Source organism: Heloderma suspectum, chromosome 4, assembly GCF_057233095.1.
Source record: "Heloderma suspectum isolate Gila_16-S chromosome 4, 16-S_ref, whole genome shotgun sequence".
NCBI classification, from domain to species: Eukaryota; Metazoa; Chordata; class Lepidosauria; order Squamata; family Helodermatidae; genus Heloderma; species Heloderma suspectum.
Genome location: NC_139461.1, coordinates 34664118 through 34686976, shown reverse-complemented (window position 1 = coordinate 34686976; position 22859 = coordinate 34664118). Strand labels below are relative to the sequence as shown.

General features: G+C 43.5%; 1 pseudogene; it reads right to left on the bottom strand.

Moving 5' to 3' along the window:
• Positions 1 to 22859, bottom strand: part of LOC146346691 (carnitine O-palmitoyltransferase 2, mitochondrial-like) — a 45007-nt pseudogene that overhangs the window by 8988 nt on the left and 13160 nt on the right.

Below are 22859 nucleotides of genomic sequence, written 5' to 3'. Positions count from 1 at the left end.
TTTTCCTGAGAATTCTCTGAAGGTTCTAACCTGGGATAGGATCATTTCTCCTGTTCTTCTCTGGTCTCTTTGCCTTTACACAGTATTATTTCAATTCCTTACTCTTGGATTATGCTTCCTCCAGAGTAGATGGTGATTAAATTGTAATGAAGACCATTAAAATAGTGGACAAACTCTCTCTTTCTCTCTCTCTCTCTCTCTCTCTCTTAGAAGAAAAGGTGCCAGAACTCAGTTCTGGTGAGTTCCACCAGAAAAAAGCACTGTGTATATGTAAAGAATTAAAATGATACTGTGTAAAGGAAAAGAGACCAGAGAAGAACCGGGGGGGGGGGGGATATATACACACACACACACACACACACACACATACATATACACATACACGGTGTGTGTGCGTTTCTTGCCTGGAATAGTTCACCCTAAACCAATCCTTTGAAAATAGGATTGTAAATAAAATTAAGTTCAACTGATAAATTCTAAACCTGGCTACATCTGACTTACGGAATTGACCACTCTCCCCACCAAAGTTCAAAAAGCATCCCCACACACACACACACACACACTTCCAGTACAGATATAAGTACCACCCCATAAGTCAAGACAAATGGGATTTTTATTAGTCCCAGGGAAGCATATTTGAGGTGTAACAATTCTGAATAGGGATCTGGACTAGTTGAAACCATGTTAATACATAGAAGATGTTCTGTAGGTGGTATATCACCACTGTACTTCCTTGGCCTTTCAGAAGTGGTCTTTCTTCCGATGTGTTTAGCTTGCTGGTGTTTATTGGGCTACCACCCCTCCTGAAGCATAGTAAACAGAAAAAACCCTTGTATGACAGAGAAGCCAATTATATGTCATTACTTTCTGGTCTAGCATTCTGCATCATAAACTCCTCTGACACATTTCGGAACATGCTAACGTAATAAAACAACAAACCACCACACTTTCCTCCTGATGTGTAACTTCCAGCCAGTGCTGGCTCCAGGGTTTTGAGAACCCTTGGGCAAGACACCCTCAATGGGCTCAACTTGTAGTCCACCCCTAGGCCTTGCTCTCCAAGTAACGCACTTCTGATTCCAAAGCTTCCACAAAAGCATTCTTTATGAAGACGCACATGAGAGGAGACTAACTCTGGATGAACCAGACACCAGACTGCCTGGCTCAAAAGCCTACACAAAGAGAATAGAGAAGGGGGCCCACCCAGGTCTCCAGAAAGGAAAGAGAAACTAACTGCTGCGGGCTTCTTAAACACATATACACAGGCACATGTCACAACCACTGTCTGCGTCAAGGTGAGAGACAGGTAAACAAGCAGGTTGCAATGGTGAAGAGGAGGAGCAAGCCCATTGGACTGTTGTCAGAGGGTCCCTCCTGGAGTGTGGGCCCTCGGCTGGTGTCCAACCATGACTACCCTTGATGCTAGCCCTGTCTCCAGTCAAGATTAATGGGACTTCACTAAGGGCCAGTTTAAAGGTTCCATTGAACATTTTCACAGCTCCGTGTGACAGCTTGGCTGTCACTACATGTTAAGCTATTTGTGCACAGTGCTGTACCGTGAAGTGGAACCTGTTTGCACAGTAGCACTCCAAACTTTTCATTCTGGACATTTATTTATAGTGGGTTGGATCCAGAAGTGCCTTTGTGTTTCTGGGAGGAGTTGTTCTGTTCATGGAAGGAACGTGGATCAAGCAGAGCTTCCATGAATGGAAGTGGGAGAGAGGCGTTTTCTGCCAACACCCTGTTCCTCTTACAGCGCCCTCATGTTATCTCCCATGCTGTTTTGACATGTCCCCAAACTCTCTGGAGCAGATTTTTCAAGGACTGCACAGGAGCTGCAAGATTGCTGAGATCACCCATTTCCATGAAGAATTTCCCTCTGCTCAGGGAATGCTAGATCCAATTTTATTTGCTTCTTTACCTCCTACACATATCAGTCATCTTTCCCCTAAAAGCTCAAGGTACCTTACAGAGATAAATGTGCAACACTATTAAACAATTAAGAACAAAAACACTGTAAGAATAGTAAAAGCAACTAAAACAGCTTTATTAAAACCAAAATCAATTTTTGAAACCTTCATTGTTTTAAACTAGAAATGCTTTTAAAAACCAGGAAAGCCTATTAGAAATAGACATTTGTGGTGAAGAATCATAGCATCTGTGTAATGACCTGCAGCACACAAATAGCTCTTCTTCACATTTATTTTTTGTTTCATTTATTTTGTGCTACATTTCTATCCCACTGTAGGGACTTTGCCACAGTACGAAAAGTTGGATAAATGGGAATAATTTAAAAGAAATCCTTGCCCAATTAATACTGTTGTTTATTTAACGGAACCTGGAAGGATTCCTTGCCAATTATGAAAACTTTACAGTTTAAAAAGTAATTAAGGGCACAATCCTATGCATGTTTAGACAGAAAAAAGACCTATAACTCCCAGCATTCCCCAGCCATGCTGGGAGCTGTAGGACTTTACTCTGCCTAAACATGCATAGGATTGTGCTCTCAATTACCCTTGCTCAATTATAATGGCTACTTCAGGTGCAATCCTATGGATGTTTAGACAGAAATGTTCAGGTGCAATCCTATGGATGTTTAGACAGAAAACAAGTCCTATAACTCCCAGCAATCCCCAGCCAGCAATGCTGGCTGGGGAATGCAGGAAGTTTTAGGGCTTTTTTTCTGTCTAAACATCCATAGGATTGCATCCTTAATAATGTAAAAGGTACCCAGAATACCCTTGCTCATTGAAGAAGGTACCTTAGAGTTATATCGGGTCCCTACATCTTGCCTGCTGTATTTAGCTTAATGTTCTAGGGTGTGGCTTATCTCTGGCATTGGAAAGTATTGAACCAGGATCAAACAACTCAATAGAAGGATCAGTTTTATTAATCTGAAAGACAGTTTCACACTAACACACACACACACACACACACTGTACTGTTAATGCAAAGATAAAAGGGAGTATAGTATACACTTAGAAATATTTGCTGGCAAAGGGCTACTTCCCTCGAGAATCCCTAATCCAGGGCTGGGAAAACCACCAGTCTCCTCAATTTCGGAAAGTAGACGCCAAAGCTAAAGCGAGGTTTTGTTTTATACCCTCTTCCTCATCAAATATTCTAAAATCCACATCTATCAATATATATGGAAACCGTAACATTTTAAGCTAGCTGATTGGTTCCTCTGAGGTGTTCCAGCTCTGTTGGAGGACCCTTCCTCCATTCTTAGGGCCACACCTTTTCTGGGTGATATACTGTTTTCATTTTAAAGAAACCTGCCAAATTTCTTAATCTCTACCCCACAGTTTTTCTGTTACTATCTGTATCTTTCTTCATAGAGCAAACTCCACAGCCACTTCCTATCCTGTTCTTGTACCATTCTTAACATGACTTTGTACACTAGCCATTCTAGGCCACAAACAACTTTTGAGTTTGTAACAATGAGAAAGAGCTGCTGGCTTCAGCCTGAGTAGGTTGTGCTTCTGGGGAGCAACCAGGAACTGGTTGAGGACAACACCCACTGCTTCTGGCCTGAGGGGAGAGAGGACACCGCCTGAGAGAGCTTTGTGGAAAGGGCTTTGTTTAAATAAAACGTAGGTTTTTTAGGAAGGCAGAGTCTGTTTGAGTCTGTGGGATGCAGTCCATCAACTTTGAAACAGACTTAGGGTGCAATCCTATCCAGATAGGCAGCCGCCTCCAAACTTGGAGGCAGCTGTCTATCCAATGCAGGGCAGGAAAAACACGCAGGGGATCATTCCCTCCATGCTCCTCCTGCCCTGCATTCTGCTTAGACAGCCAATTTCGGTTGTCTAGCTGCGGGGGAAGGGGGGGCTGAGCAGGGGAGGAGGCTGCTGTACAACACATTGGATGTGTCGTACTGGCATTTCCACACTCCCCGCCCTGGAACGCCCCCAGACACGCCCCTTTTCGGCCTCTCCACACTCCTCTTGAGAGGGTGGAGGATGGGGTTTTCTGCACTGCCTCTGAGGCAGTGCAGAAGTGGGGGAGGTTGGTTCTCCGGGAACCGACCTCGGAACGCGGGCTCTATGGTTGGTTCCCAGAAAACAACATATCCTATGGCCATCTAGCTGCTGTCTAGCAGCCATAGGATTGCTCCCTCCATAGCTTTTCTACTTCTTGGCCCCCAAACAGACTTTGGTTGATCAATACATCACAAGCAAGTGTTAAACTTAGCTAAGTCACCATGGTGGGCCTTTATGACCTTTGCCTTGATGAGCAACTATGCATCTATAGCCCCCTTCACCACCTTTATTCCATGAGATCAAGGTGGCATATGTAAGGATTCCCAGCTAGTCTCCCATCCATGCTCTAACCCAGTCCAGACCTGCTTAGCTTTAGAAAAGTTGCTGCACTGTGCACATTTAGACTACATCTTGGAATAATCCATGCAGAGCAATTTAAAGAAGTGTCCATAAAGTGGATGGGATGCATACATTGGCCGTAACTCCACCTTTTGTTTATTTCCAGCCCAATCCTTCTTGGAAAGAAATATTACTGATTCCAGTGAAAATTACTTTGAGCTAAGCATGCTTCAGATCATAATATTAGGATTAAATAAGTAATTTATCTAGTTCCAAAAGGTACCAGGCATAATGGTCCTGATCCAATCAAAGTTAGCTACGTTAAAGTCCCATTAAAAATGATAAACTTGCCCCAATGATTTCATTGGGACTGAAGTGAGACTAACTCTATCTGGATTGTGGCCAGCAGTGGATTAGGCCAGCTCAAGGAAGATGGTCTTTCAAGGCTTCTGTGGGCTATTCCTTCTTTGTTGAGTTTGGGATGGTAAGTTCCAAAGTTGAGGAGCAGGGCTACCTTAGACATATTACCACCTGAAGCAGAGCAGGAAATGCTGCCTTACATCCACCCAAGTCAAGGTGCGTAATACCCAAAGGCAGCCAAGTTATTTTGGCATCTGAGACCCCCCAAATCCCACAACCACATCTCCCCATCTCTGGCAGTGAAAATCAATGAGCTAAATCCAGATTTAGTCATCCTTAGAGTAGACCCATTGAAATCGATAGGACTTAGGTTAGGCTTGACTAACATGCCTGTTTATTTCAATGGATCCACTCTGACTAAATCTGGGTACAACCTTAAAATAAAAAATTAAATAACGTTCAGGGCATTCAAATTCTGATGCCTGAGGCAGCAACCTCACTCTCCAACAACGGCTGATCTACATTTGATGATCCAGAGAGCTTCGGCTATTGGGTGGTATAGAAATGAAATGAATAAAATAAATAAATAAATACATACATACATACATACATTTGATGTCTTAACATGGTGCATAGATGGTAGTCTTAAGCCTGCACTCTCTTTCTATCAGAATGTAAAAGAATGTAAAGCTGCTGGCAGATTGGAGAGTTAGTAGTAGGTATAATAGTAGGCTAAACACTGAGGAGGATTTAAAGTAAATACTATGCTGGAAGCGCAAATCCTACAGTAGTAGGGAATGTCTAGTGAGAGCTTCAGTCCTACACCAGTGGGAAAGTCTTTGGTCCACAGCAGCCTCACATACATGTTTGAAGGCTTCTAATGGTGGGCCATTTAGTTTGGCACATTGGCTTTCCATGCTCAGGCCAACCACTGAAGAACATCTGGTTTGGTTTATCATTAATTCTGGGAATGTGCATTTATAATACATTTTTGGGAACCATTGTTATTATTCCTGGAGAGTCCTGTAATGAATAATTTAATGCTTGTTCTATTGGGAGACAAACCTCTACTTAAGAGATTGTTTTGCAGGCCTAATTATATTAGTTGCTATCGCCTTTTTATTGCCAGAAAGTGTGTCCTAGTAAAAAGAACTGCTGAAAAAAACGCCAATCATTGTTGTAGAGAAATCAGACTTCCTAACATTTTGGCGTAAGAGTTTTTAAGGCTCCAGCTTAGAAACTTGGCATCTCTTACTACAACGCAAAGAGAAACACACTTGTCCTCCTCCCCACTACCCCATTCCAGATAGCAGCTGAGCAAAGAAGTCATTACAAGTGGGGAAATCTAGTAGCGTTCTTGCTACTTGAAGGAAAGTGAGGTGCTGACATCCTAACTGTATTTGGGAATGCTTAGTGAACCCAAGTCTGTTTGGTTAATGAACTGAAATATAACCTTCCTGGTCCAAGAAGGCAAGGTAAATGTTCCATCAGTGACTAATATTCCTTAGCATGGAGCCAGTTGCATAGGAAAAAGCTGCAAAAGCAAGGAGCAGGGTTCTTCCAGTCATTTTTGGTAGACCATAGTCAGATGGTTTTGGTGGTTAGCTGTGGACCCCTGCAGAGGCATGGGACTTGGCAGATGGCCAACAATGCGACTTCCTGATGCCAATCCTGGAAGGAGGCTGTGATGTCACGCACGCACAGATGTATATATATATATATATATATATATATGTTATGAATCTGTCTATGTTGTTGTTGTTCAGTCGTTCAGTCATTCAGTCATGTCCGACTCTTCGTGACCCCATGGACCATAGCACACCAGGCTATGTGGTCCTTCTCCAGCGGACCACATTTTGTCAGAACTCTCCGCCATGACCTGTCCATCTTGGGTGGCCCTGCACGGCATAGCTTATGGCTTCACTGAGTTACGCAAGCCCCTTCGCCACAACAAGGCAGTGATCCATGAGAATCTGTCTATATATATATCCATTAATGTTATGACTTTGGGTTTTTCTGGTAAGTAGATCTAGTGAGTGAGTGGTGTGAGTGACAGGAGGTATGTTGTCTTTGTGAGGAGCTTGAGAGGAGATGGATAGCACCTAGGATTGTGTTTATAGGATTAGAGTGGTGATCGAGTGTGTGAGAGGAGATATAGAAGGTTTTTAAAGTGACTTATTACTGTAACTCAATTATCTATGTGCAGGAGGAGAGTGAAGTGGCTATTTACTGTTTAACACCTTACATTCTGTAAATAATAAATATTTCTCTGCTTTTCAAAATCCCACGCCTACTGCTCATGGCTACAAAGGGTAAAAGTGATAAGCGGATACTATATGTCAGAATAAAAGGCCAGTGTATCCTCACATCTTGAGAAGTAAAGGTGCTGGACCTGAGGTAAAGGTCCTGGTGGCAGCATTACTGTGTGTGTGTGGTGGAAGGAGTTGCCTGCTGCAGGAAAGGCCTTATGGAGAAGGTATTCATATGGGTAAATAGGCAGGAACGCCACAGCGGCACTATGTAGGGTGGGATCCAAGCCATCAGTGGAACTGGGAGGGCAATTTTCCCCTCCTTCATGCATCCCCCCACATGCCCTCAAAGCTCTATTCCTGAGGGCTAGGAAACCCTGCACAGCAGATTTCCAGACGGAGTGAAGGGCTGTAGTGAGGAGGAGAGAAGGAGAAAGTCCTTTCACAGTAATGGACGTCCACTAGCATGATGTTGGATTTAACCCGTAGTGGCGTGTACGTGTGTGTGTGTGTGTTTTAGCATGATAATGGTGCACATGGAAATGGACAGGGTATGTTAGGCACTGAGCTTGTGAAACAACATCTGGTTTGAAATGGGTTGAATTCAACTTGCTACACCCCTCCCCCCACAGAACATACACACCAGTCATCTAGACTGACATTACCTGCAGTTGCTCAGCTGCTGCTACCGTTCTAAAACTATGCAAGTTTAGCTGCATTTGAGGAACTGTTTGCATAACGGAGAATCCAAATGCGCATTGTATCCTCATCAGCATTGTTAACAGAAACCTGCTTCTGTGGACATCAGGGATATCGAACCTCTTTCAGCCCGAAGGCTGAATCCAATTTCAAAGAAGCTCCCAGGGGCTGAAATCCAGTGGGCGAAAAGGCAAAACAAGGAGTTGCCAAAGGCAAAGGGGGTGAGGCTAAAAATGCCAGCATATTTCAGTACAAAGCTCTTACTGCCAATAATCAATCAATCAATCAATCAATCATCAATCAATCAATCAATCAATGCCAATAAACAATCAATAATTATTTCAACCTTGAAGAATGTGGAAAAAAACACACAGAAAAGCTGGGAAGCCACCAAATCGTTGGCGGCCTGGGAAAAGGTTAGTCTGGGACTCCAGGAAGGCCAGTTTTGGCCCACAGGCTTGGGGGTTGATACCCCTGGTGTTTAGATTCCCTGGCTGGACCGGAATGAGAGTGCTTGGGCTTCATCACATCGAGCTTTTATCCTGCGATTGAGATGGCTCCTTCACAGAAGTTTGCGAGCTCTTTACATGATGTCGTGATCGCTCAAGGCTTCTCCTGCACTAAATACCCCTTGTTCTGTTTTTAAATAGATCGCAGATAATGAGCTATCAAATTACCCTGTTGTGTTCTGCTTCAGTTTCCTCTGTGAAAAGAGTTAAAGCGGCAAGAAGAGGTGGGAGACCAATGAAAGATGATGTGTGTGTGTGGGGGGGAAGGAAGCACATATAAAGGGAGTCAGTGGTGATCCTGCATTTAAAACGGAAGCAGAAAGCCCTGTTTTAAATGCAGGATTTTAGGCTGGTGTAGAAATGCCCCTTAACTAAATTGAACTGTCATCTGGTTCACCAAGGACATAAATTATTATTTGGGCATGTATTGTGGAAAACCCTCATTTTCCTTCAGGTAATCCCAGAATACCTTCCAAAAAACAAACTATTCCATCCTGAATTCATTGTGCCCGGCCAATTGTGCCATCCTTCATTAACGTTGGCTTCCATCACTTTAGTGACAGCTAAAGATATTCCCAAAACTCAACAAAGCTGAACCAAGAATTTTTTTGTTTGTTTACTTGGGCATTTTTAAGCTGTTGCAAGTTATTTTTGATGGATTGTATTCATTGTTTTACTATTGCATCTGCAGTGTGATTAGTCATTGTACACTAGTCTGAAATCCAGAAAGGTGAAGGGTGGCATAACAATATTTTGAATAAACAAGTTAATTGTTTGCACTGTTTAGAGGCTAAATATTCAACCAAAATTTCAGTTGGTTCAGAAATTTGTATTTGACTACACCTGCCAAAATGCTCTCTCTCACAGAACAGACAAATCCTATCTTCCTTTGCAGGTGTTTATTCCAACTTTTCTTGAAATGCTTTCTATAAAAAGGAAGAAGATTTCTTTGCTTTGTTGTTGCTGTGCTTGGAAGACCAGAAACTCCCTCTCTCAAGTTCTGGAGCGCACATTGTTCCGTTGTTGTTGTTCTTCTTCTTCTTCTTCTTCAACATGCTCTACATGGGGCTGCCCTTGAAGAGTGTTCAGAAATTTCAGCTGCTGCAAAGGCTGCAGCTGGACTATTGTTTGGTGTGTGTTATAAGGACCACATTACACAGTGTTTAAAGTACTTGCACCAGCAGCCATTGTGTTTCCAAGCCCAATTCAAGGTGCTGGTTCTTATCTACAAAGCCCTAGATGGATTGGGGCCAGAATATCTGAAGGACTGGCTGCTTCTGTATGAAAATTTTATATGGATCTTTGTGTGGGCTTCTTTTTAAAAGTCGCAGACTGATGCAGAAATGGGACAGAATAAGCTTAAGACTGGAAAAATGAGGAAACTGAAATTAACAGATTTGTCCATTTCTAGCCTTTTTTTCATTGGCAAGTGTTGCCACCCCCTGATCATTTTGATTGGTTGTGGTTTGTTTGTTTTTTGGCACCTTTTCCTGTTCTATAATGTGCTTTTTGTAATGGGAGGGGTAGAACTGTACATAATATTTCAAATATGACCACACAAATCAATGCACTGCCAGTGTGGTATAGTGGTTAGAGTATTGGACTGTGGCTCAGGAAATCCAGGTTCTAATCCCAACTCAGCCATGAAGGCCACTGGGTGACTTTGGGCCAATCATTGACTCTCAACCTAATCTACCTTGTTGTGAGGATAAAATGGAGAGGAGGAGAGCTATGTAAGGTGTCCTGGGTTCCTTGCAAGAGGGGAAAAGGCAGGATATTAATATAATAATAAATAAATAGGTTGTAATTTAACTGAGTCTCATTAGAGCATGTATATAGGTGTGAGAATTTGAGTGGAATGCCTTTTAGGGTGTCTAAGGGTGCAATCCTATGCATGTTTAGGTAGAAAACAGTCCTAAAACTCCCAGTATGCCCCAACCAGCCTGTCTGGGGGTTGCTGAGAGTTTTAGGACCTTTTGTGTCTACAAATGCATAGGATTGTGCACTTAGGTTCAAAAGCAAATGAGGTTCTGCTATTAAACATAGAATAGAATAGCACATTTCAGAAATCATGAATGGGCTAAAGAAATCTGCACCTGCTGTAATTCCTTTTTTAATGCAACTGTTAAAAATAACAGGAGGAGTCCTGTCCTCATTTGTGCCATCCAGTCACTCTAATGACTAGAGGAATGACTGGTTTCTTCTCCATGAAAATAAATGCCATTAAGAAAGAGGTACATACAGAAAATGATTCAAGAATTGTGTACAACTAGCATTATTATACTAAATGTAGATTAAAAAACAAAACAAAAATGACAATGTTTGATCTCTTATTGGGGTTCCCTTTCCACATAATCTGATGACCAGATCTGTTCATGCTTAAGAACATTGGGAGGTTTGAGTGCAGTCAGCATTGCCAAAAATGGGTACGTCTTCAAAGTCTGGACATTCCGTCTGGACATTCCTTTGTTCCAGGAACCAACTCTTCTTTCCTCTTCCCTGAATCGGGACTCAAAAGATTTATTATAACAGGCCCGTTGCTTAATGTTAGCTCCTTTTTTTTTGCTTTGGTAAAAGAGGTTTTATATGTTCTATATGGAGAATGACCTAAGCATTCCATGTTGAATTTATGATCAGATGCTCTTCTCTGTCCTTTATATTTAATGAGGAGAACAGATTCACTTTGAAGGGGGATTGCAAGATCATTATATGTTTTAGCATTCTGGGATGAAAGGTGGACGCTTAAGCTTTGAAGATTTTCTCCGATTTTAAAGGCACAATCTCTCTATCTCTCTCTCTCTCTCTGTACATACGTGTGTGTGTACATGTAAAGGAAGTGTATTTTTCCTTTGTTAACATGTAGTTAACAGATTTACTCAAGTGGGTTTGCTAAATGCAGTTTCACACAAGTTTTTATCAGACCAAGGAAAAGGGAATCAAGGGACAGTATCCAAGTGTGTCATTCCATTAGTGCAAATGATGTTGTGCTAGCGGAAACTAGGTTCTGAACTATGTGCAAGAGAAGAATCCAACCGAAGTTCCGTTTGTGCAAGTGTGGTTGTGAAACCAGCTGTGCAACTGGCTGCACATAACTCTTGTGCAGCTGGTTGTGCAAACAGTTGTGTAACCGGTTGTGCAATTGCTTGCACAATGGTTGTGCAAGCGTAATGGGCAACCGTTTGCACAGTGGAAAGATTCAGCAGAGCTCCACTAGCACCATTTGGGTTTGCAGAATGACGCCGTGGGATACTGTGCAAGAGGGCCTGCCGTGTCTAGCTTGCTGCTTCTCATGGTGTTGAGGAGCTGTTTGGCACCTGTTGCCCAGGGCGGTTTGTCTGGCCTCCTCTCAGTTTACTGTACGATGCTTGGTGGAAACACTTTGCGATCAGTGTGTATTTGACCTGGATACTGATTAAAAGACCTCTGGCTTTTCTTTAATGGTGTGAGTATGTGTGTGTTTGTGTGGCAGAGTGGCCAGGTGTCCTCTTCTGCAGAGGGCAGTTCTCTGCTTGATCAACTGCCAGAGGGCTGTCCTCCGATAAGGGTACCATCAGATGAAGGACCATCCGAAGGAAGAGCTGGGCCTCAAAGTTGCCCATCAAAAGCACCTGGACTGCAGACCGAGCAAAGCCCACAGGTTACCTGCTTACAGTCTTCCACACTGACTGTGGTGAGATGTACTGTATTTCTATTTCAATTCTAATAATTCTTTCAAAATTTGCATCTATACATATAAATTAGGCTATGCAAATTTTATGTACATTGGCACCCTCTTTTATCCTTTTTGGGGGGCGATTCACAAGTAGCCACTCTACCTGATTTTTTTATCTCACTCTGCTATATCATTGTATTATGTTTTATTGATCGTGTGTTTATTTTTTGTTTTGTGGGCTGCTGTGCCATGAATGTATTTGTTTGTTTGTTTTTCTGTATATGATTATGAGCCTCATTGAAAGTCTGTTATAGATAGAGAAATGGGATTAAAATATTTTAACACACACGCTTTATAAATAAATAAGTTGTGCCAGTGCAGCGATGTATACAAATATGAAAACCTCTGATTTGCAAATGTGTTTTACATCCCCTGAATTTGACTGGGTTGAAATTGACTTCAAATGCATCATTTATAACATGGTAAACCAGTAGCCATTTATACCTAACAGGCTGCAAAGCTATGCATACGGACTTGGGCGTAAGACCCATTTAACTGAGTGGGACTTACTTTTGAGTAAACATGCAACAGGAGTGCAGTTACAGTCTTTTAAGAGGCTTCAGTATTGCTTCTCTGGGCATTATGAAGAACTATTAACATTCCTGTAAAACCATTAGCACCATAAGCTCCAAATTGATGGCAGCACTAATGTTCATAAAAAATGAAGTGAATCTGATTTATCAGCCTGATAATTCAATATTTCAGGAAAAGCCTTTGATCTAGAAAGCTGTGAAAACAGGGCATGCACCTTAAAGATTATCATTACAGATAGAATCCTTTCAACTTTTACAAGTTTCAGGTCTTATTATTTAGAAACAAAACAACACCACATAACAGAGACACCAGTCACGCATGTAAAAGAATACAGACATCGCTGATTCTCCTTTCCAAAAACAAATACTCTGAAGGTTGAAGCACTGATGCCATCCACATTAAAGTTCACATTTTTAATTAATTACAACTCAGATGCTCATACCCTCGCATGCCTTTCAGTTTTCTTTGAATCAGTAGAAGAGAATGGATTAGGATCCAAGCACAGAAATGTAGTGAAAGGAATTGTTTGGCGGAAGCAACAACAACAATAACAGCAACAGTCTTCATTTATTTATTAAAATATGCATATATTGTGCCAACACACTTCAAGGCATCTCACAACACAGAACACCAAAAACACGTGAAAAACATAAAATAATGTTTTTAAATCGGCAATAAAAACCACACACACACACACACACACAAAACAACTAGCAGCATGCAACATAATCCCCAATATAGCAGTTGGGGGTTGCCCCCCCCCAAATGGTATTTACTTGCCGCCAGAAAGCCAGCAGCAAAGGGACTCAAAGGAGGGTGTTCCAGAGGCTTGGTTCTATTGTGGGATAACCCCTGTCCTTGGTAACCATCATATTTAAGGACATAAGGAGAGCTGTGCTGGATGAGATCAAAGACTTCTCTCGACCAGCACGCTTTCCCCCAGTTGCCAACCAGATGCAAATGTGAAGCCCACAAGTTGTTCATGGGAGCAGTAGCACCCTCCCACTTGCATCCCCTAAGAACTGGTATTCAGAGACATACTGCTTCTGAGTCTGGAGGTAATAAATAGCCCTTATGACCAGGGCTTTCTTCACACGGAGCTTTTATCCTGTGATGGAGATGGCTCCTTCACGGAAGTTTGCGGGCGCTTTACATGACACGGTGGCACTCCAGGGTGTCTCCTGCACTAAATGCCCTTGTTCTGTTTTTAAAAAGATTGCAGATAATGAGCTATCAAATCACCCCATTGTGTTCTGCTTGAGTTTCCTCCATGAAAAGCGTTAAAACGGCAAGAAGAGGAGCGAGATCAATGAAAGATAATGGAAGACTCAGATACCAGGAGAAGGAGGGGGGAAGGGGAGTGGAGGAGAAGGAGGGGGGAAGGGGAGGGGAGGGGAGGGGAAGGAAGTGGGTGAGAAAGGGAGTTGTCGTGATCCTGCATTTAAAATGGAAGCAGAAAGGCCTGTTTTAAGTGTAGGATGTTAGGCTGGTGTAGAAATGCCCTAGTAGTCAATTTTAGTCCCATTCTCCGCGAATGTTTCTAACCCCCTTTTAAAACTGTCCAAGTTGGTGGCCATTACTACATCTTTTGGCACCGAATTCCATAGTTTAACTATGTGCTCTGTGAAGAAGGACTTCCTTTTACTTGTCCTCAGTCCCCGACCATTCACGTCACTGGATGACCCTGGGTTCTAGTGTAATAAGAGAAGGAGAAAAACTTCTCCCTCTCCATTTCTGCATAGTTTTATACAGTCCTATCATGTCCCCCTTATCTAACTGCTCCTACCTTCAGTGATCAGGGTCTCTGATGATGACAGCCATGGACAAGTTCATGTGAGAACAGGCAGTTCTCAGATTGTGGGGACCCACTGTGAGACCCTTTGTCATGGTTCCATCTGTGGATCAGGTTCAGAGAGCAAGGCCCTGAAGAAAGGCATTCTTGGTGGCTGCACCACAGTCTATTACTATTAATATACTATCGAACAGACCCAGCTTCACACGGGTTGGAATAGCTCTTAGTTTGATACAGCAAAGCCTGCTAGCACCCCTAGGCATGAACCCTCTCAGGGTGCCTCCCTATAGCACCCTGAAGCAGTGCCCACTCCATTCTCCTGAGGGGGGCTGCCCCACAGCAGGGGTGGGGGGAAGGGCAGCTGTATAACTCTGTCTCTTGGACTTCCCACCCCCCAGCTTCAAACTGTATGACTGCAAAGTTAGACTGCAACCTGTATGACTGTATGACTGGTTAGGAAAGTGTGCCACCTGTTGACTGAAGTTGGTACTGCATGCCTCAAACACACAGACACATTTACATTTATTAAAATTAACTACTGTGTCATAAAAAACAAATAATTCTGAGGTGCACATCCCTAGGGTCCCCTTAGTATGCATGCCAAGTTTCAGATTTCTAGGTTTCATGGTCTTGGAGCTATGGTGCTGAAAGACGGACAGACAGACAGACAAACATCCTCCTTTATAGATTATATATTTATAGTCCATCCTTTACGGTATAAACCCTTACAAGGCAGCTTACAACAATTAATAAATACAACATAGCAAACACTTAAAAAAAAGCAAACCATTAAATTAACAGCTAAAATAACAGCAGCGAAAACATGAAGCCAGCATAGAAACTACCAAGAAAAAGCTAGGAGGAACAAAAAAAATTTGCTCAGAAGGCACCAATGAGGCAGCGATATGCACCTGCTGGTGGGCAGGAGTTCAAAGGATGTGGGGCCACCGTGAAAAGGTCCTGTCCTGGGTAACTGTCCATCTGATGGTTCTTCATGACAGGCTAGAGAGGTCAGTCTCAGAGCCCCTGGCAGGTTCACTGGTGGAACTCCTTTCCACTGACAACTCACCGAAGTCTGATCACCTCCTAGAAACATTGTAGAAGCTGCCTGTCTGGGCAGCCCTTTGGGTTTAAGGTTAAATTAGCAAAAAGGTTTGCATGCATAAATAATTCCCCAACATGAATGTGAACAGGGCAGCTCCAGTTTGCCCAGAGTTCAACTGAAGCTCATCAGGCTCTGGTTCATGGCTGGTTCATGTTTTTAAAAAGTCTTACGTTCAGCCTGGTAGTCAGTGAATGATACAGATATAGGCTGTACAGATATGTCAGTGTGATAAGATAAAACTGGCACTTTAAAATAATATCTTTGCAAATCCCAGGGTTGTTTTTCCCTAGGCAAAAGAGTCAGAACAGAATTCCCAAAGTTGTGTGTGTGTGTTTTGCTTCAGCCTGAATGGCAAAAATGTAGTGTTTTGTTCTGGAACCGTTCTATATACAACCTGTCCATTAGTCACCTAATCCATTTTTTATCACTTCGTACTTCATTTTCTTCCTTTGACCTTTGAGGATTCCAGAGGAATTCTAAAACCCATTAGTATCTATGAACACTCGCAGCAAATCCATAAATGATTGCTTAATGGTCATTGCTAATCAGCACTGAGCAACCTTGGCACAGTTAAAAATCCTCCTGTGGTTTTAATTTTTAACTGGGGATGTGTACAATTCTTTTTTCCTTCCTTTATGCATTTATAATACAGGGTTGTTGTTTTAAATCAATTGACAAAGTGATCACCCCCCATTAGAAACAACAACATCCCAAGCCAACCAAATGTGGTGGGAACCATCAAACACCAAAACTCCATAAAGTTGCTAAAAATGTGTCATAATAGAGGAGGTGTGGGATTGGTTGATTCGTTGGTTTTTACAAGGGTATCTGTTTAAAGCAGTAGTGCCCAAACTGCAGGTCAGATCTCACTAGTCTGTCCTAAGACATAAATAAACAAAATAACCCCTGCTATGAGCTGTGTACAAATGTCCTCTTGAAATTCTCCACCTTATTTGTGGGCAGAGAAATTGGGGGGCCTAGTTCACCAAAGCCTCCAGGGAAAGGAGAAATTCTCCAACGGTTTCTCGAGGATGTTAGCAGTGGTTGTAGCACAGTTTCTTTCTTTTTCTTAGGGGCTTTTGTTTTGTGTGTGCTGCCACAACAAGGGGCAATAGCAGCAACTGTGTTGGCGGCCTGGTCACCATTTTTCATCCTTCACAATGCCCATATCTAGCATTGTTCTCTAACCTGGGCCCCATCTACACCGGGCTTTTACTCTGGGGTGGGTGCGAGTCAAGGTCCCTCATGATAGATGACGTAGTCACGACTTTGCAGCCGTCTGTGGTTTTCGCCCAGAAAAAGCAGAGTTCCAAGGAGTCGCTTTACTGTGATTTTTGGGGTTTGCCGTGGGTTCCCTCGCGGTTCCGGGCCACCTGTTCCTTCCCCGAACCAACTTTGCATTTTGCAGTGGGCGTGTTGTGGGCATGCATAGTGCCTGTGTCACTCTGTGACACCCCTTTGCTCCCCCATCTCTTCACAGCTGTGCAGTTACAGAGGCAAAGAGGGGCGTTTTCATTTATTTAATCACACTGTCGCACATTTTTGCAGCTTTGTATCTTTGCAACGGTTGCTTTTGGACTCAGTACCCAAGGGCTGGAGGGGGGGGGGTCTTGAGGGAGGAACAACATCGTTCCAGCCACCATTTCGGAGCACTTGTGAGTGCGGATCATCGTGAGAGTCTCAGGCTGGGGAACTGACAAACTGATGGTGCGGAAATGAAGGAGCCAATTTTTACCTAAAAATACCCAATTTTTACCTAAAACAGGGTCAGAAAGACACAGCAGAGCCCCTGATATAGAAAACAGCCACTGAAGTATCGCACCCCCACACTCATGAGACTGCACAGCTGCACATTTCAGTGTAATGCCCCCCCCCAAAAGAGCACGGTGAGTCTCTTAGGGAAGCACGCAGTACATCGCCAGTGTATCGCAGGCATGGTGATTTGAAGCCACATTGCTGCGCAGTTGCGACGGGGAGGGGGGCCAAAGCGGTGCCATGTAGATGGGGCCATTGTGTGTGCGTCGGGGTCAGGTGGGGGGAGGTGACCTACCTAGTGTTGTTCTGGGGCATTGTGGGTAAGGAAAAGTTGGTCACCACACACACATGCACCAAAAAAAAAATAAAGAAAATTTGGAGAAAATTCTGCAAAGTGGCCTTCTCTTTCTAGCAGGGAAAGAAAAAGAAAAATCTCAGAACTTTTCCTGGGGTGTTTCAAATATTATGTCCCTGAGGGGCAACTGTAGATACATCTTGTCTCTAATGTAGATGCTTATAAAAGTACCTCTTCCCTGCAAGCCCTGTAGTGGCTGTAGGGCAGTATTGTCTCCAGCTCTTGGGAAGAGATGGAGTTAATGCTGGTTCAGAATCTGTCCTGCAATTTCCTGAAAGGTTTCTTCTCCTATGAAAGAGGCTTTTGTTTTCCTGCCTCACTCTCAGGGTGCTTTAGAATTTATTTTGAAATCCCACTACCTCCCCACATACCTCAGCATGTTGCAGCTGCCTCTCCCTGCCTAATGACAGGGCTGGCCCCATGTTGCAGGATTATCATCGTTCTTAGAAATGACGTGAATTTGATTTCTTTGCAAGCAATGATGGTAGCCAATCTTGAAATGGAACAGGCCCAACAAATATCCCACTGTTCTGCTAAATGAAAAGGAAATCACTGTTAGATAAATCTCAAGGATAAGCACAGATCTTATGTGGCCACAACTCATTTCTTCACTTGTGGCCACATTGTCATTCACTGCAAGCCAAGAGGAAATACCAGAGTTATCTGCCAGCATAAATTATCAAATGGCTTCAGCTTGTGTGACTCAGGCCTATTAACCCCGTGAGAAGTGTTTTCTATTGTTATCCACTTTCTTCTGCCACTGAAATGCAAATAAAACCATCAACAGGAACATTCAAATCTTGTATTAATAATCACTAGAAATGTTCGCTATTTCAACTCTCTGAAGAATCCAACACTGCAGAAATTCTGAACATTGGACAAGGTAACTTCCTTTCTAAATTTGTAGCATTGATTGATTTTATAATATTTTGTTATCTGTTAATAAACCATACTGAGTCAGGTTTAAGACTGCAATCCAGGCAAATATGCTTCAAAGTAAGGGGTTGTGTCCAATGTCAGTCCTACTTAGAGTAGACTCATTGACATGAATGGCACTTAAAGGTGGACTAACATTGGATGCAATGCATGATTTGGATCCAGATTTACGCTGGATCAACTGTGCTGACAGAAGTGGACTTCCTTGCCCCCTCCTGCCCATGACAGCCTCTCCAGCCCCCTGAAAATGCTAGGCTGAGAGTCAGGAGACCCTGCTGAATGGAGTGAGCTGTGGAGGGGCAGGGGGATCTCCAAAAATAGGGTGGAGGGACCTTCCACCAGCCGAGCACTAACTCTAGTGGAAGGCCCTTCTTCCTGTGGAAGGCAGATCCTGGATCCAACCCCAAGTCCACGAATCAAAGTGGGACTGAGGAGTAATCATGCTTCAGGCTGCACACGCTGCAATGACTGTAAAATTCTCACCTCTGCAGCCAGTCCATCTGGCAGGTGTCAACATTGGAAGGCTCTTACTCGGCAGAACATCCCATATGCATGTAGCCAGTACTGGATATATCTCAGGCAGTGGTGACAGTGGTGCGCAGATGGTGAATTGTCCAAGTTGGTGGGTCTCACTGCACCTTGTGGTAGCAAATTTCACAGTTTAATTACGCATTGTCTGAAGAAGTGCTTCCTTTCATCTGTTCTGAATCTCCCACTATTCAGCTCCATGGAATGACCCCAGGTTCTAGTATTATGAGAGAGGAGGAAAAGTGTCTCCCTGTCCATTTTCTCCATGCTATGCATAATTTTGTACATCTCTATCGTGATCCCTCTTTTTTCTAAGCTAAAGAGCCTCAAACGTTTTAAAACTGGGTATAACAGGTTCTTTCCCCTATGCTTCAAATTGCTGTGATTGATTTGTCTGGAGTAAGGCGTACAGTAGGGCTGTGTGCCACCTCGGTCCGAAGCCCAAATAACAAGTCGACGTAGTCTGCTTCGAGGTGCCTCCCCGTGATACAAGGTGGAGCAGAATAGCAATGAGGCACCCCGAAGCGAAGCAGCTTTTATACAAAGCACCTTGTCCAACTTGGTGATTTGTTCTGAGCAACCCAGACAGCCTGGCACCAAAAGTATCAACTTGGGAAAGTTTAGCGAGGGGTTGAGGAGGAGGGAGGAGGAGGAGGGAGGGAGCTTTAGCGAATGGAAACGCTAGTTGCCAAATCAGGGCTGAATGTAACCCAGCAATCTCCAGTCAGTGACAGTGGTGGAGGAGGGGGGAAGGCTGAATAACTGGGGGAAAACGGCTGTGTTTCAGAGACAGAGATCGTTCTGGTGGTGCTACTTAGGGATGTGAGAACCCACCCCGTCCGGGTTCTCCAGATGCCCCACCCCCCAGCCCCTGCTCCACTTGCCAGTCCCTCCACCTCTGCCGCAATCTACATGTTTTAAAAAAACATGGTGTTTGGAAGTCTATGTGCACATAGACTTATACGCAAAAAGCGCCGTGACTCTTGAGTATATGGGTGATTCACAGCACTTTTTACATATAAGTCTATGTGTGCACATAGACTTATGTGCATAAAGCACTGTGAATCACCCAGGCAGGAGGAGGAGAAGGCATGGGGCACATCCCCACCACTCACTAGCTGTCTTCTCACGAGCAGGAGAGGGCTAGCAGTCCTTGGGGGTGTTTCTACCAGCAATTTACCCCCTCAATTGACAAGGCACAGTGTGATCTCAAGGCTCTGATTCTCCTTTGTTTGGTTTATTGCCTTCAGAAGAAACTTTGACCCTTCATTATAGGGATCCTGTGGGTTAAAATGGAGGCTGGTGTCTGTCTTTGTATTTACTGCTCTCTTTCCCAGCACAAGCATAAGTGTGTTCCATGAGGCTTGCTCCTGAAAAGCAGGTGCATCTGATCTTTCAGGGGAAAGGAGAAAGGGAGTAGAAGGGGGGAAGCCTCTCTTATTGGTTGAGCAGCCCCTGCCAGTCAGATGATGTTCATCCAACCCCCACCCCCACCAGGAAGTATGTTCCGTGAAGCATTTTTTGCTGCTTGTGGAGCCCTGCATGGGCCACATTGCAGCACAGCTGATTCCTTTTTAAAAATCCAGAGCTCCTCCATTAGCTTCTCCTTCTGTTGTCGTGGAAATTCAGCCACAGACAGCAGAGCATGCAGGAGGAGGTGGCGACGTGGGGCTGAGAGGTTTAGCTCTTCGCTTTGAGAGTTTTTGTGGGGGAAAAAAATCAAATTTCAGCTGCACCTAGCACAAAAAAGGCTGGGACAAACTGTCTGAAATTTGGCAGGTGAGATCCCCTCCACGGGGCACGGAGGACTCCAGATTTCATGTATTTATCATGAAAACTGAAAAAGTTATGGCCATTTGTGTTTCCCCATGCAAATCAATGGGAAAACGCCCAAACCGAGTGATCCGGATATCCGAATCTCGCTTCGGATTCAGAACCGAGTCGAAGCAGAGTAACTATGCATTTGGTTTTTTTTCCCTAGGTGCAGAACCTGGCATTTATCCCTATTAAATTTCATTCTGATGTTTTCTGCCCAGCACTCCAGTCTATCAAGATCACCTTAAATTTTGTTTCTGTCTTACAAGGTATTAGCTATCCCACCCAGTTTCGTGTCATCTGCAAAATTGATCAGCATTCCCTGCACCTCCTCCTCCAAGTCATTAATACAAATGTTGAAGAGCACTGGGCCCAGGACTGAGCCCTGCGGTACCCCGCTCGTTACCTCTCCCCAGTTTGAGAAGATCCCACTGATTAGCACTCTTTGAGTCCGATTCTGTAGCCAACTGTGGATCCACCAGATCGTTGTTTCATCTAGGCCACTTTGAGCTAGTTTGCTCATCAGGATATCATGGGGCACTTTGTTGAAAGCTTTGCTGAAGTTGAGCTATATTATGTCCACAGCATTCCCATGTCCACGAGGGAGGTTACCTGATCAAAAAATGAGATCAGATTAGTCTGGCAGGATTTGTTCTTGACAAATCCATGTTGGCTTCGAGTAATCACTGCATTGTTTTCAAGGTGCTTACAGATGGATTACTTTATGATCTGCTCCAGAATTTTCCCAGGGATTGATGTCAGACTGACTGGTCTGTAGTTCCCAGGTTCCCCCTTTTTGCACTTTTTGAAGATAGGGACAATGTTAGCCCTCCTCCAATCATCTGGCACTTCACCTGTCCTCCATGATTTCTCAAAGATAATTGACAGTGGCTCTGAGAGTTCTTCTGCCAGTTCCTTTATTCCTCTAGGATGCAGTTCACCTGGCCCTGGAGATTTGAACTCATTCAAAGTAATTAGGTGTTCCTTGACCACATGCCTATCGCTCTCAAGCTGCAGTCCTGCCCCTTCAGCCTGTACTTTGCCTTTGCCAGTGGGGTCATAGACCCTCTTTTGGGAGAAGACTGAGCCGAAGTAGGAATTGATCACTTCTTCCTTTTCCTTGTCATCTGTTATCATTTTGCCATCCTTATTTAATAGCTGGACCACCATTTCTTTCCTTTGTCTTTTGCAATGCACATATCTGAAGAAAGCCTTTTTGTTGCTTTTAGCATCCTTCACTAACCTCAGCTCGTTCTCCGCTTTAGTCTTCCTGATGCCATCTCTGCAATTCTGTGCTACCTGCCTGTACTCTTCCTTTGTTGCTTGGCCTTCCTTCCCCTTCCTATATGTGTCCTTTTTTGTTTTCAGGTCATCTCTAAGCTTTTTGTGAAGCCACATTGGCTTCTTCTGTTGTCTTCTGCCTTTTTTTCTTGTTGGAATTGTTTGTAATTGTGCCTTTAGAATTTCCTTTTTTTAAAACTCCCACCTATCTTGGACTCCTTTCCTCATTAGAGTCGCTTCGCTTGTCATGTGACCTTACTTATTATTGTTCTGAGTGTATTAAAATTGGCTTTCCTAAAATCCAGGGTACGTGTTTGGCTACATTCGGCTTTTGCTTCCTTTAGAGCCAAGAACTCAAGTATAACATGGTCACTTTCCCCCAGTGTTCCCTTAACTGTTACTTTATCCACCAAGTCATCTCTGTTGGTTAGGATCAAGTGAAGGATAGCCAATCCTCTAGTTCCTTCCTCTAATTTCTGTAGGGGGAAGTTATCCACCACACAAGTCAGGAATTTCCTGGAGAGGCCATGTTTTGCAGAATTTGTCCCCCAACAAATATCAGGGAAATTGAAGTCCCCCATTACTACTACATCATGCTTCCTTGAAACATTGGCTATTTGCTTTTCAAAAGTTTCATCCTCATCTTCTCCTTGATTGGGTGGCCGGCAGTAGACTCTGACCACCAGGTTCCTTTTATTCTTTGCTCCATTTATTTTAACCCAGATGCTCTCGATGAGGCTACCAAGGTAATCTTCCTGTATTTCTGTGCAGAGATATGTATTTTTCACATATAGTGCAACCCCACCTCCCTTTCTGTTCCTCCTGTTCTTTTTGAACAACTTATATCCTTCAGTTGCTGTTCTAGTCATGGGAGTCATCTCACCAAGTTTCAGTTATGTGTCAG